The 12,022-nt window shown below is 33.1% G+C and overlaps 1 protein-coding gene and 1 pseudogene across 1 annotated transcript in view; one reads left to right on the top strand and one right to left on the bottom strand.

The window, feature by feature from the left end:
• The window catches only part of AMMECR1 (AMMECR nuclear protein 1), a 101,167-nt gene that overhangs the window by 29,677 nt on the left and 59,468 nt on the right, over positions 1–12,022 (top strand). The gene's annotated exons all lie outside the window — the stretch shown is intronic.
• On the bottom strand, positions 1,654–1,772 carry LOC118607959 (annotated as a pseudogene).

Raw genomic sequence — 12,022 nt, 5'->3', positions numbered from 1 at the left:
GATTCATAAATGCTAGTTGTAAATAAATATTCTTAAAGTTTTAACACAATAAAGTCACTCTTTTTTGTTTTATTTTATTTTAATGGCACTGTCTCTCTGGAAAGCCATTTGGTTAAATGCATCAGGACCTTTAAAAAATGTTCATATACTTTGATCTGATAATTATGTTTCTAAAAATCTATCTTCAGAAAATAAATCTGAGATCCAGATAAACTTTAATGTGTAGAGATGTTCCCCACAGTTTAAAAGAGAAGGAAATGATTTCCCCAAATTATAGTTCACCCATATGATGAAATATCATGGAGCCATTAAAATATTTTTGAAGAATTTTAACCATGTAGGAAAATGCTTATGTGCTTCAGTTGAAAAATAAACTATCCAAAACTGTACAGTATGATCTTAACCATGTGAAAGTATTTCCATAGAAAAAAGACTGTCAAGAAACATAAATTTTCATTTTCTTTTGGGTTGTGGGATTATGTGTAATATTTATTTTCTTCTTTCTACTTTTCTGTATTTTTCCAAAAATTGTCTTAAAGTGGTCCTGTATTACATTTATAGTGAATTGAAAAATGTTATGTAAGGGTTTTTTAATCCTTTCTTTCAATGGGATGCTTGTTATTAATACTCAGCCCATTATTATTATTATGACATAATTTTTTCCAGATTTTTATCTTTAGAGCAATTCTTTATAGTGAAGTTTTATTTTTGAATCTTCTGTTTATTTTAATTTTTATGATATACACAGTGTCAACCATTTTATGCTAGCTCCATTTTCCAGGTGTTCTTTAAAGCCAATAATTCAGTTCCACATTAGAATCTTATTTTTCAGGTGGCGTATATTAAATAATACACAGAGTATGTGGTAAAGAGAGTTGGCCCTGGAACCACAATGCCTGGCTTCCAAATCCTGCCTGCCCACCACTTAGTAGCTATGTGACCATTGAGGAGTTAATTACTGTTTCTCAGTTTCCCTATCTGTAAAATGGGAAATAATAATAGTATCTACCTCATAGGGTTGTAGTAGGGATTTAAAAGAATTATTACATGTAACCAGTTGGAAAAGGTCTGGCATATAATAAATATACTCAGTAAAAGTTAGCTGTTTTCAGTAGTGTATACACATGCACATACTATACACAAACATATACATGTTGTCATCATTTGCAAAATGCTCCTTTTTTATGTGTCTTTTATACAGTTGTAATTTTTAAATCACGATTTTTGTCTTATGTAATTAGAGTTAGTTTTGCTTTTGTGCTTTGAAATTATTTGAAAGAATTCCCATATTTTCAGCAGTAGAAACCTTATTGGTTTGTTTTTCAATCATATTTTGTTTTCCCATTTTTGGAATTGATCATTCATGTGGGCCAGATGGATGAAGGTTGGCTTTGTTCTAGGCATAAAAGAACTTCCATTTATATAGTTAATATATTCATTACCAGTTATTCTCATGTGTTATTTACCTTATTTATTAAAGTACCATTTGAGTAGAGAAGGAGAGAGATGAGCAGGTGAGTTTTGAATGTATTCCAAAGTAATAAAACGACATTTAGTTCATTTAAATTCTATACCCTATGTTCTGGTTTTTCTTCAGATCGTATAAATCTTTTTTTTAATATCTTTAAAAAATTATTTATTTATATATTTTTATGCCTACAGCACCTGATATTCCTAGGTGGTCTCCCATCCAAGTACTAACCAGGCCCGACCCTGCTTAGCTTTCAAGATCAGCCAACATCGGGCATGTTCAGGGTGGCTTGGCCGTAGCAGAACATATAAATCTTTTGCCTTATACCCAGATTTCTCTAATTCAAACTGATCTTCCAAGACAGATTTGAAGTGAAAAGAGAGCTACCATTTAGTGAATCATACATTGGGCTAGGCACTTACATATATTATGTAATTTGTAATCCATATGAGAACTAGTTAATTATAAGTAAAACAATCATTTGGCAATTTTCCTGTCTTACATTACAAAACAAGAAATGTGTTCCTGTAGAAAACAATTTGGATTTAATTGATTAACTGTTCTTTATTACTAATTACAATAATTTTGCCATTGCTCTGTGTCAGAAGAGGTACTTTTTTGGTATGTTTACATTTGCAGAATGAGGAAAGACCCTGGGCCAGTTTGAAAGCATGAAGCTTGGTCACTGAAAGACTCTTTTCAAATAAAAAGATTTTTTCCTCAGTCTAGCAATATTTAGTTGAAGCCTGTAGAGTCCCAAGATGTACATCTTTGAATGGAAATTTGGTTAGTGTTTAATGCCAAGAAGGAGTGGGAAAGGTAGGCCTGGTGGGAAATTACATTTCCCATGGTCCTTGGTTTTATAACCATATAGAAGCCCTGGACTGAGTATGAAGTTCCATATGTGCATTTCATATCTGAAGTGGAGGGACAGGTCTAGTTTAAAATATTTTTTATCTGTGAGATTTATCTAGACAGCAAAGGTTTCAGGTGTTCTTGCAGATTTTAAAGAAGAGGACTAGGTGAACTCTAGGGGGGAAATTAGCTTTCAGGGATAAGCATATTCAATAGCTCAGATGGCAAATCTTGCTTCCTTTATTATTGATGTGATGAAGCTGAGTAGGTCCCTGTTATTTCCAAACCCTACACGCCACCTTTGGCTAACTTGTAGTCTGCCATGTACTTGGCAGTTCAGCTGGAGGCTGTTTAAGCCAGAGCATTTAAATACACAGAGGAAGTTGTTGGACTGATGCTTGTTGGTAGGGCTGCTGTATTCTTTATTTTCTTCCCAAGGAGTTTAGTCTTTTTGTTTAGCTTCTACTTCATTTGTTTACAAAGTTATAGACTTTGAAGTAGGCAATTATATAGGATTACCTAAAGAGATGTGTAAAGCAAGAAGGCAAGCAGTTATCCTACTCATTTTACTACCTTACTTCCTCAGATAATGTCATTCATGTATTTTGCTTTTTTTTTCTCATAGGCTCTGCACTGACTTGCTTACTGCTACCCTCATTTTCTTTGCCTCCCATATTAAAAGCTGACTCAATTTACTTTCTGATCATTAAACTATCATGGTGTTGCCTAATGCGTTACTGGGAAATTTTTAAAATAATTTTTAATATGATAATCTAATGGAACATATCACGGTAGTTTTTTTTTTTTCAATTCTGTCATAAAAGAGTCGCGTATCTGGTTTAGTTAGTGTAGAGTTCCAGTCGTTAGATGACTGCCTTTCTATAGACATGGCACTGTTATTACAAGATCTGGCTATTAAGACTATGATAAACTGAGTGTTACCTAGTACAGTAGTGAGGTAAATTGCTGTGCCATAAGAGTGTTTAAATCATCATAGCTGAAAAAATAGCCCCTTAAAAACAGCAGTAACAAAACACACATACTCAGACATCATTCATGATTATTAATAAATTCAGGATTTCTTTAGCTGTTGTAAATAAGGTTGTTCAGATTGCATTTAAAAAAACTTGTATGGAGGAAGAATAAGAGAAGTGAGCTATTTTTGGCATAGACTTATAGAAAGAAATATCAGTGTGACTGGTAACTGACACTTTTGTCAAGTTCAGTTTCTACATGAGTGCTTTGATTTTTTTCATTTCATTACTTTGGATTTTAGAGTTCTTGATTTTATATATATTTTAAGACTGACACCTCTAACCTTTTGTTTCTGACCAGTATGTTGCCCCTGAAATTGGTTGAGTCACTTCATATTCTGAGAGTTCACTACCTGTCAAATCTGAAGAGATCTATCCATTTTGCTTTCTGCTTTCAGAGCCATTTTCCTGCTTGTTGTAGTCTTCTATTTGTGGTAGGTTTTTCCACTTTGAATATATGAAACCTCCAGAGTTTGATCCTTAAAGTAACTCAGTGTTGAAAGGCTTAGATACTTCCACTTTGTCCATGTGAGAATAATTGGAATAACACTTGTTTCCTTCTGCCTCATATACTCTGTAAACAACTAGAAACTGGACAGAATATATGAAACAACTGTCTTCAGACATTGGGCAACAGATAGCACAGGACTGTGATCCCTGAGAAAAAAAGAACAAATGAAGGGAGCCCTACAGTCACCCTGGCTTTTTGCTTGCAGGCAGTTTCTGGACCATAGCATTGTGAGAGGGAACCTAAGCAGAGCCTGCAGTCTTGTTGAACTGGTGAGACAGAGATAGGCGCTCAGAGAAGCCTAGGCAGCAGGAATTTTTAGAGCAAGTACTATGGGCCCTACTCAGAGAAATAGCTCCAGAAATCTGCATAAATGTCCCCTTTATTTTCAGCTGAATATGAATTTGTGCATGTGTTAAATATCTAGGGCCTTCAGCAGAGACCCAGAAGGGTCACACCTGAATAAGGGCTAATGTAGCCCTAGAGTAAAGGGCACCTGGAACCCAAATGAACAAAACTTAAAAACAAGCCCTGAAAAGTAATTATTCACAAATAGTTTAGATTCATGACAAAATAAACTTCAACATACTGAGAAGGAAGACAGTAAAATAAAAATGCTCAATAATATAATGATTGTATTATCTTAAATCCAAAAATTACTAGAAATTCCAAGAGGCTCTAAATTGTGATCCATAACCTAGAAGAAGTTAGTCAATAGAAATGGAACCAGAAATAAAGATTATAGAATTATCAGACAAAGATGTTAAAACAGCTATGAAAAAAAGAAAAAAATGAATATAATGAGGAAAGAAATTGAAGATATATTAAAAACCAATTAGAACTTCCAGAGCTCAAAAGTATAATATTTGAAATGAGAACTTCACTGGATTATTTTAATAGCAGATTGGACTGAAGAAGAAAAGATCAATGAATTTGAAGACATAATGATAGAAATTATCCAATCTGAAACTGAGAATGGGAAAAAAAGCTTCGGTGAACTGTGGGACAATATCAGGCAGACATACATGTAATTGGAGTCCCAGAAGGAAAGGAGAGAGAGGAATGGGCAGAAAAAAATAGTTGAAGAAATAATGGCTAAAAGTTTCCAATTATGATGAAATCTGTAAACCCATAGAAGCTCCATGAACCCTAAGTGGAATAACCACAATGAAAACCACACTATGACTATTATAATCATGTTGCTGAAAACCAGTAGTAGAGGGAGCATTAAAAAAGAAGCTAGAGGGGAAAAAAGATGCATTCACATGGAAGAACAAAGATAACAAGTCATATGTCTCATTAAAAACAGTGCAACAATGCAAGTGAGAAGACGATGGAATGATATCTTTAAAGTGCCAAAAGAAAAAAAAATATTGTCAACATCAAATGCTATCTTCAATGAAAATACCTTTAAAAGATTAAAGAAAAAATAAATGGAGCATGTCATAGGGATTGCAGTTAGCATTAAAGTAATGGCTAGATAGAGAGCCAGAGGAGAGAAAGAGCAATAGGGGGATCGTTTTATAAACTATATAAATTTCTAACCAATGTACTATATGCTTGAAACTAAAAATAAAATTAAAAAAATAAATGAAGGTGAAATGCATTTTTTTTCCAAACGAACAAAAACAATTGTCACCAGCTGACCTGAACTACAAGAATATTAAAGGAAGTTCTTTGGGCTGAAGGAAAATGATACCAGATGGAAACTGGATCTGTACAAAGTAATAAGTGCCAGATAAGTGTGATAAGTATGGAATAAATATAGCTTTTTCTCATTTTAAAATTTATTTAGGACATGGTTCCATAGTATAGCAGTTAGCATGTCTGCTTTACATGCAGAAGGTCCTGAGTTTGTACCCCAGTGGAGCCACTGTGCATGGTCTATGGCCATGCCACCTTGAAAAATCCCAATGTCTGATCTCAGAAGCTAAGCAGAGGCGAGCCTGGTTAATACTCGGATAGGAGACCACCTCGGAAGACCAGGTGCTGCAGGCATAAATAATAATAAATAAATTTTTTTTCTTAAAAATTTAGTGATTGTTTAAAGCAAAATTAATTATCATGGAATTTATATAAGGTATGACCATAGCCTCAAGGGGTGGGAGGAGTAAAATGGAAGTGTGCTGTGAAGGTCCTTATGTTATATGTATAGTGATGTAATATTACTTGAAGGTAGTTTGCAGTAAGTTAAAGATTCATCATATATATAACCTGGAACAAACAACAAAAAGGGCATGACTAATAAGCTCATAATGGCAGTAAAAATAAATATTAAATACACTTGTTTAATCCAAAAGAAATCATTAAAAAAGAACAAATAACAGGTTAGAAATATAGACAAAACATATCAAGTGTAAACTTGATAGACAAATATAGATATATCAAAATGACATTAAATATGTCTTAATACTCCAATTAAAAGGCTGCATAAAAATGCAAGACCTAACTTTAAGAATAAAGACACAGATAGGTTAAAAATAATAAGATGGAGAAAGGCATATCATGCAAACACTAATCATAAGAAAGCTGGAGTGATTATGTTAGTGAGACATTAGACTTCAGGACAAGCAGTATTACTGGAGATAAGGGGGAAATTTCATAATGATAAAGTAGTTCATCAAGAAGACAACAATCCTAAATGTATGCTCCTAATAGAGCCTCAAAATACATGAAAAAAAGTATAACTGAAAGGATTATCAGACAAAACCAAAATTTGGGTTGGATATTTCAACACTCTGAACTCAGTAATTGGTAAAACAAGTAGACAAAAAAATCAGTGAAGAGGTAGAAAACCTGACCAACACTGCCAATCAACTATACCTAATTGACATTTGTAAAGCACTGGACCTAACACTACCAGAATACGTTTTCTTTTCAAATTCACAGGGTATATTCACTAAGACCATATTCTGGGCCTTAAAACAAGTCCCAGTACATTCAGAAGACTTGAAATAATACGAAGTATATTCTCTGACCAAAATGGAATTTAATTAGAAATAAAAATATATCTGGGAAATTCTCCAATATTAGGAAATTATACAGTATACCTCTAAATCATGAGTCAAAGAAGAAATTGTAAGGGAAATTAGAAAATAATTTTAACTGAATGATAATGAAAACACAGCACTGAAATTTGTGGGATGCAGTGCTTAGAAGGGAATGTGTAGCTTTAAAATAAGGAAGATCTAAAATGACATTCCACCTTATGAAGCAAGAAAATGAAGAACAAATTAAACTCTAAGAAGAATAAAATATTAGAAGTATAAAAATCAGTAAATTAGAAAATAATAGAGAAAAATCAAATCAAAAGCCAGCTCTTTGAAAAGATCAATAAAAATTGATAAACCTATAGCCAGACTGATAAAGATAAAAAGGAGATAAAAATACAAATTAACACAAGTTACCGCTATCAGGAATTAAAGAAGGATATTACTACATATCCTATAGATATGAAAAGGATAATAAGGGACTATTGTGAATAACTTTATGCCAACAAATTCTACAACTTAGAGGCAATGGAAGAATTCCTTGAAAGACACAAATTACCAAAACTGATTCATAAAGAAGTAGAAAATCTAATCTTATGTCTACTAAAGAAATTAAATTTGTGATTTAAAATCATAATTAACATCTAAGCTCCAATGATTTCAAAGGTGAATTCTATAAAGTAGATAAGGAACATATAAACCAAACTTGTAGAAAAGAGAGGATAAAATTCTTCCCAACTCATTCTGTGAGCCTGGCTGGCATCACCGTGATACCAAAAACTGACAGATGTAAGATGAACCTTCACCTTTACCTCACAGTACACAAAAAGCAACTCGTAATGTATGGTAAACCTAAATGTAAAAGCAAAATTTTTAAATCTTCTAGAATAAGTGAAGATCATGACCTTTGGATAAAGATTTCTTCTATTGGACACAAACACATGAGCCAGAAAAGAAAAATTGATAAAATTCAACTTCATCAAAATTTAAAACACATGCTCTTCAAAAGATACTATTAAGAAAATGAAAATGCATACCACAGACTAGGAAAATATTTACAATACATGTATGTAATAAAGATCGGTATTCAGAATATATTTTTAAAAAATATATACAACTCAATAAAAAGACAATCAAATTTAAAAATGAATTAACGAGTTGAACAAGCACTTCTCAAAAGAAGATATATTGTAAATGAATATTAACCACTTGAGTGCTCAACATCCTTAGTTATCAGAGAGCTGCAAATTAAAACCACAATGAGTTATCTATCCCTACACATTAACTTGAATTTAAAAAACAGACTATACCAGGTGTTGATAAGGATGTGGACAGCTTGTACACAATTCTTGTAGAAATTTAATTGGTACAGCCAACTGGAAAATAGTTTGGCAGTTTCTTGTAAAGTTAAATATATATCTACTCATGGCTCAGCAATTCTCTTTGTAGGTAGTTACCTAGGAGGAATGAAAACTTACATTGACACAAAAACTTGAATGCAAATATTATCATAGCAGCTTTATTTATAATAGCTCCAAACTGGAAGCAACCCAAATATTTATCAGTGGATGCGTAGATAAATAAATTATGGTATATCTAGTCAGTGTAATACTACTCAACAATAAAAAAGGACCAAACAACATAGATGAATATCTAAAGTATTATTCTAAATGAAAGAAGTTAGACAAAAAAGACTGCATATTGGATGATTCCATTTACATAAAATTCTAGAAAGCACAAAATGATAGTAACAGAATAGGTTAGTGTTCACCAGGTTCTAAGAGTATGGAGAGGATATCGATTGCAAAGAGGCTCGAGGGAACTCTATGGAGTGATGGAAATGGCCTATACTTTGTGGTTTAGGTTACATGGTTGTATACATTCATCAAAATGTAATTTTACACTTAAAATGGGTACTTTTATTATATATAAATTATACTTTAATAAAGTTGATTTTCTAATTAAAATTTTTTCCTATTACAGTGACGTTCAATATTGTATTAGTTTCAGGTGTACAGCATAATAGTTAAGACATTTATATCTCTTACAAAGTGGTCTCCCCAATAAGTCTAATACCCACCTAGCACCATATATAGGTATTACGATATTATTGACTATATTCCCTATGCTGTACTTTACATTCCTGTGACTCTTTTGTTACTGTCTATTTGTATTTCTTAATCCCTTCACCTTTTTTCACTCAGTCCCTTATAACCCCCCTCTCCCATCTGGCAGCCATCAGTTTGTTCTCTATGAGTTTGTTTCTGTTTTGTTTGCTTATTTTGTTTTTGTTTTTAGATTCCACATATAAGTGAAATTATATGATATTTGTCTTTCTCTGACTTATTTCTCTTAGCATAATACCCTCTAGGTCCATCCATGTTGTTGCAAAGGACAAGATTTAATTCTTTTTTTATGGCCAAGCAATATTTCATTGTGTATATGTGCCACATCTTTTTATCCAGTTGTCTATCAGTGGACACTTAGGTTGCCTCCATATCTTGGCTATTGTATATGAAATGTCCTTCTTTGTCTCTTGTTATAGCCTTTGTTTTTAAGTGTATTTTGTCTGGTATGAGTATTGCTACCCTAGCTTTTTGTTTGTTTCCATTTTCATAAGATATCTTTTTCCATGCCTTTACTTTCAGTCTGTGTGTATCTTTCAATCTAAAGTGGATCTCTTGTAGGCAGCATACGTATGGGTCTTATTTTCTTATCCATTCATCCACCCTATGTCTTTGGATTGAAGCATTTAATCCATTTTCATTTAAAGTAATTATTGATAAGTATGTAGTTATTGCCATTTTAGTATTTATATTTTTGATTTTCTAAAGTTGGTTTTTAAAAAGAAGCTCTTTGGAGGTGAGGATGTCAATTCCATTTTCAAACAAACAAACACAAACAAAACCCCAGCCTCTTGGATGTTCCTGAGAGGTTGAACTGTTTTCTGCAAGGTGAAAGAGTGGAGGGACGCAAAGGCAGCATAAACAGCTCTGGTACAAAATATAGTCTTAGTTGAGTACTTTGTCCCTAGAGTTTGCCTTTCTTCTTCCCCTTAAAATAAGAAGGGCTTGCCATATTCCTGCTACAAAGGTGAGTCTATCCATCAACTTTCTCTCAAAGGAGCATGTAATCTAATACAGGACCTTAAAAGAGTTATTTTTCTAAACACAGAAAACATGAAAAACATAAAATAATTTGTATTACAGGTCTTATTTATTAAGCTGGCAGATTTCATTGGATCTCCTTGGAATGGGAAACAAGATAAAAATCTAGAATGAAGAAGCTGGATAACTTTCTATGTTTTTATGTTAGTGTTTAAATCAATCAGCATATTTGTTTCCTATCTACTCTTTCTGGCCATTGAGTGGGTTCTCAGGGTAACACAAGATGGTAGAAGATAGGTCATTAGCTTGGGAGGTAAGATATAGGAATAAAGACCAAGCCAAACCAAAACAGAAAAACCCTTAGTTGTCTTCATTGTTTTGTTTGAAGTGTTATGAATTTCCCTGACCATCTGGTGTCCAAATTGTCAAATGAAAGTCCCAAAATGCTCTTCCATAAGAATTTTTAATGATAAAAAATGAGTTGACTATATCAATCAACAGTCATTATAAAACTTCTGGATCTAGTTATCCTAGTCTCTTAGTTTTGCTTATATTGAGTTTAGAAATCTTAATACGTTAGCAGAAGATCATCTGTTTTTGCCAGGTCTCTTACATTAAAATAATTAATTCTTTTCATAGTAAAGGCTGAATCTCAAACCTTAAAGTTTTTTGAACAAATGGTTTCAGAATAAGAACTCCAAATATAAATTATTTCAGTTTGGAAATCTATAGCAACTTGTCATTTAACATTTATTTTATCAGTTAGATTTCCAGATAATAAAGATTTGTGGTTTGTTCCTGTTATCAGAAAAAAAAACCAGCTATTTCATCCTTGCAGTACTACCATATATAAAGTTTAATACCCACTGCAGTGTAAACTAAGAGAAAATATGTGCAAATACATTATTTGTTTCCAATGCAGGTAGTCTTTCTCATCTAATTTGGGTCTATAAAAAGATAATAAGAGAGACTATCTCAGTGTATCAAGTCTGAAACTGAATTTTTAAAGTTTACTGAAACTGTTGATTTGGTCTTGCTAATAGGAAGAAATGGTTCTTTCACTTCAAAAATTGGCAGAATCAAGCTAATCCCTTAAAGTATTCTTGTGACTTGGCTAGTTGCATGTTGGCGGTGATTACCCTTGATTTACAAGACAGAAACACTTTCATCTTTTCTAATCATATGTACAACTTTGGACTGCCTCTCTTACTCTGGCATTCGCCAGTTAAATTAGCATTATAAAAATGGTGGAAATAATATAATGTTGCTATGGTAGAATTTCTGGGAACACCAGGTAGAGAAAATACTGAAAGACTAGTAATTCCTGATTCCCACTCAGATATTTGTGGTCTTCTGTACTAACCCATGCAGTCTGTTTAAGCAGTGTCTCTTACTTTTCTGAGCCCCATGGGATACAGGCCATATACAAAGGTTGGAGGGAAGAGTGTGGTATAAGGCTTTAATGGCGATTTAGTGTATTTTCCTTATCCACAGTAAAGGATAGGTGTGAGTTTGAAAGTGTAAAATGCATCAGAACCTTACCTTCCTGCCATCCCATTTACTCCTTCCTATTTTTCCTTTCAGGGTTTCTTATCAATTTCAATTTCAAGTTATCTGGAAGAGTTAAGCCTCATTCATTCATTCATTCATTCATTAAAAAGCCTCAATAAGTAATATGAATTACTTAAACAATCAGATGGTAAATGGATTTAGCAGAAATTTGTAGATATTAGCTAAAACACCTGAGTTTGATGACGGCTGCCTAGACAATAGGAGAAAAATGAAGAAGGCTGAGGGAGAGTCAGAAAGGGAGTTTGTTGGAAGGCCATCATGTAGATAAAATGGTAGGTTTTGCTATGAGCTTCTAATGAGAATAATGTAGAAGCTTATAGATTGGGTCTAGTGATTCTGGCTGATCCAGCATTTCCGGTTTGTCCTGGTATCTTCTCAGCAAATCTCTCTCAGAGGAGGAAGAGATTATGCTTACCTGTGTAGTACTGTGTAGTATTATGAGATTTTCCTATTCTCTGGTATTTTAGAAACATATGGTTTGGCTA

Source organism: Rousettus aegyptiacus, unplaced genomic scaffold (assembly GCF_014176215.1).
Source record: "Rousettus aegyptiacus isolate mRouAeg1 unplaced genomic scaffold, mRouAeg1.p scaffold_m13_p_9, whole genome shotgun sequence".
Classification (NCBI taxonomy): domain Eukaryota; kingdom Metazoa; phylum Chordata; class Mammalia; order Chiroptera; family Pteropodidae; genus Rousettus; species Rousettus aegyptiacus.
The sequence above is the reverse complement of the archived record's forward strand: the minus strand, read 5'-3'. Positions and strand labels throughout refer to the sequence as shown.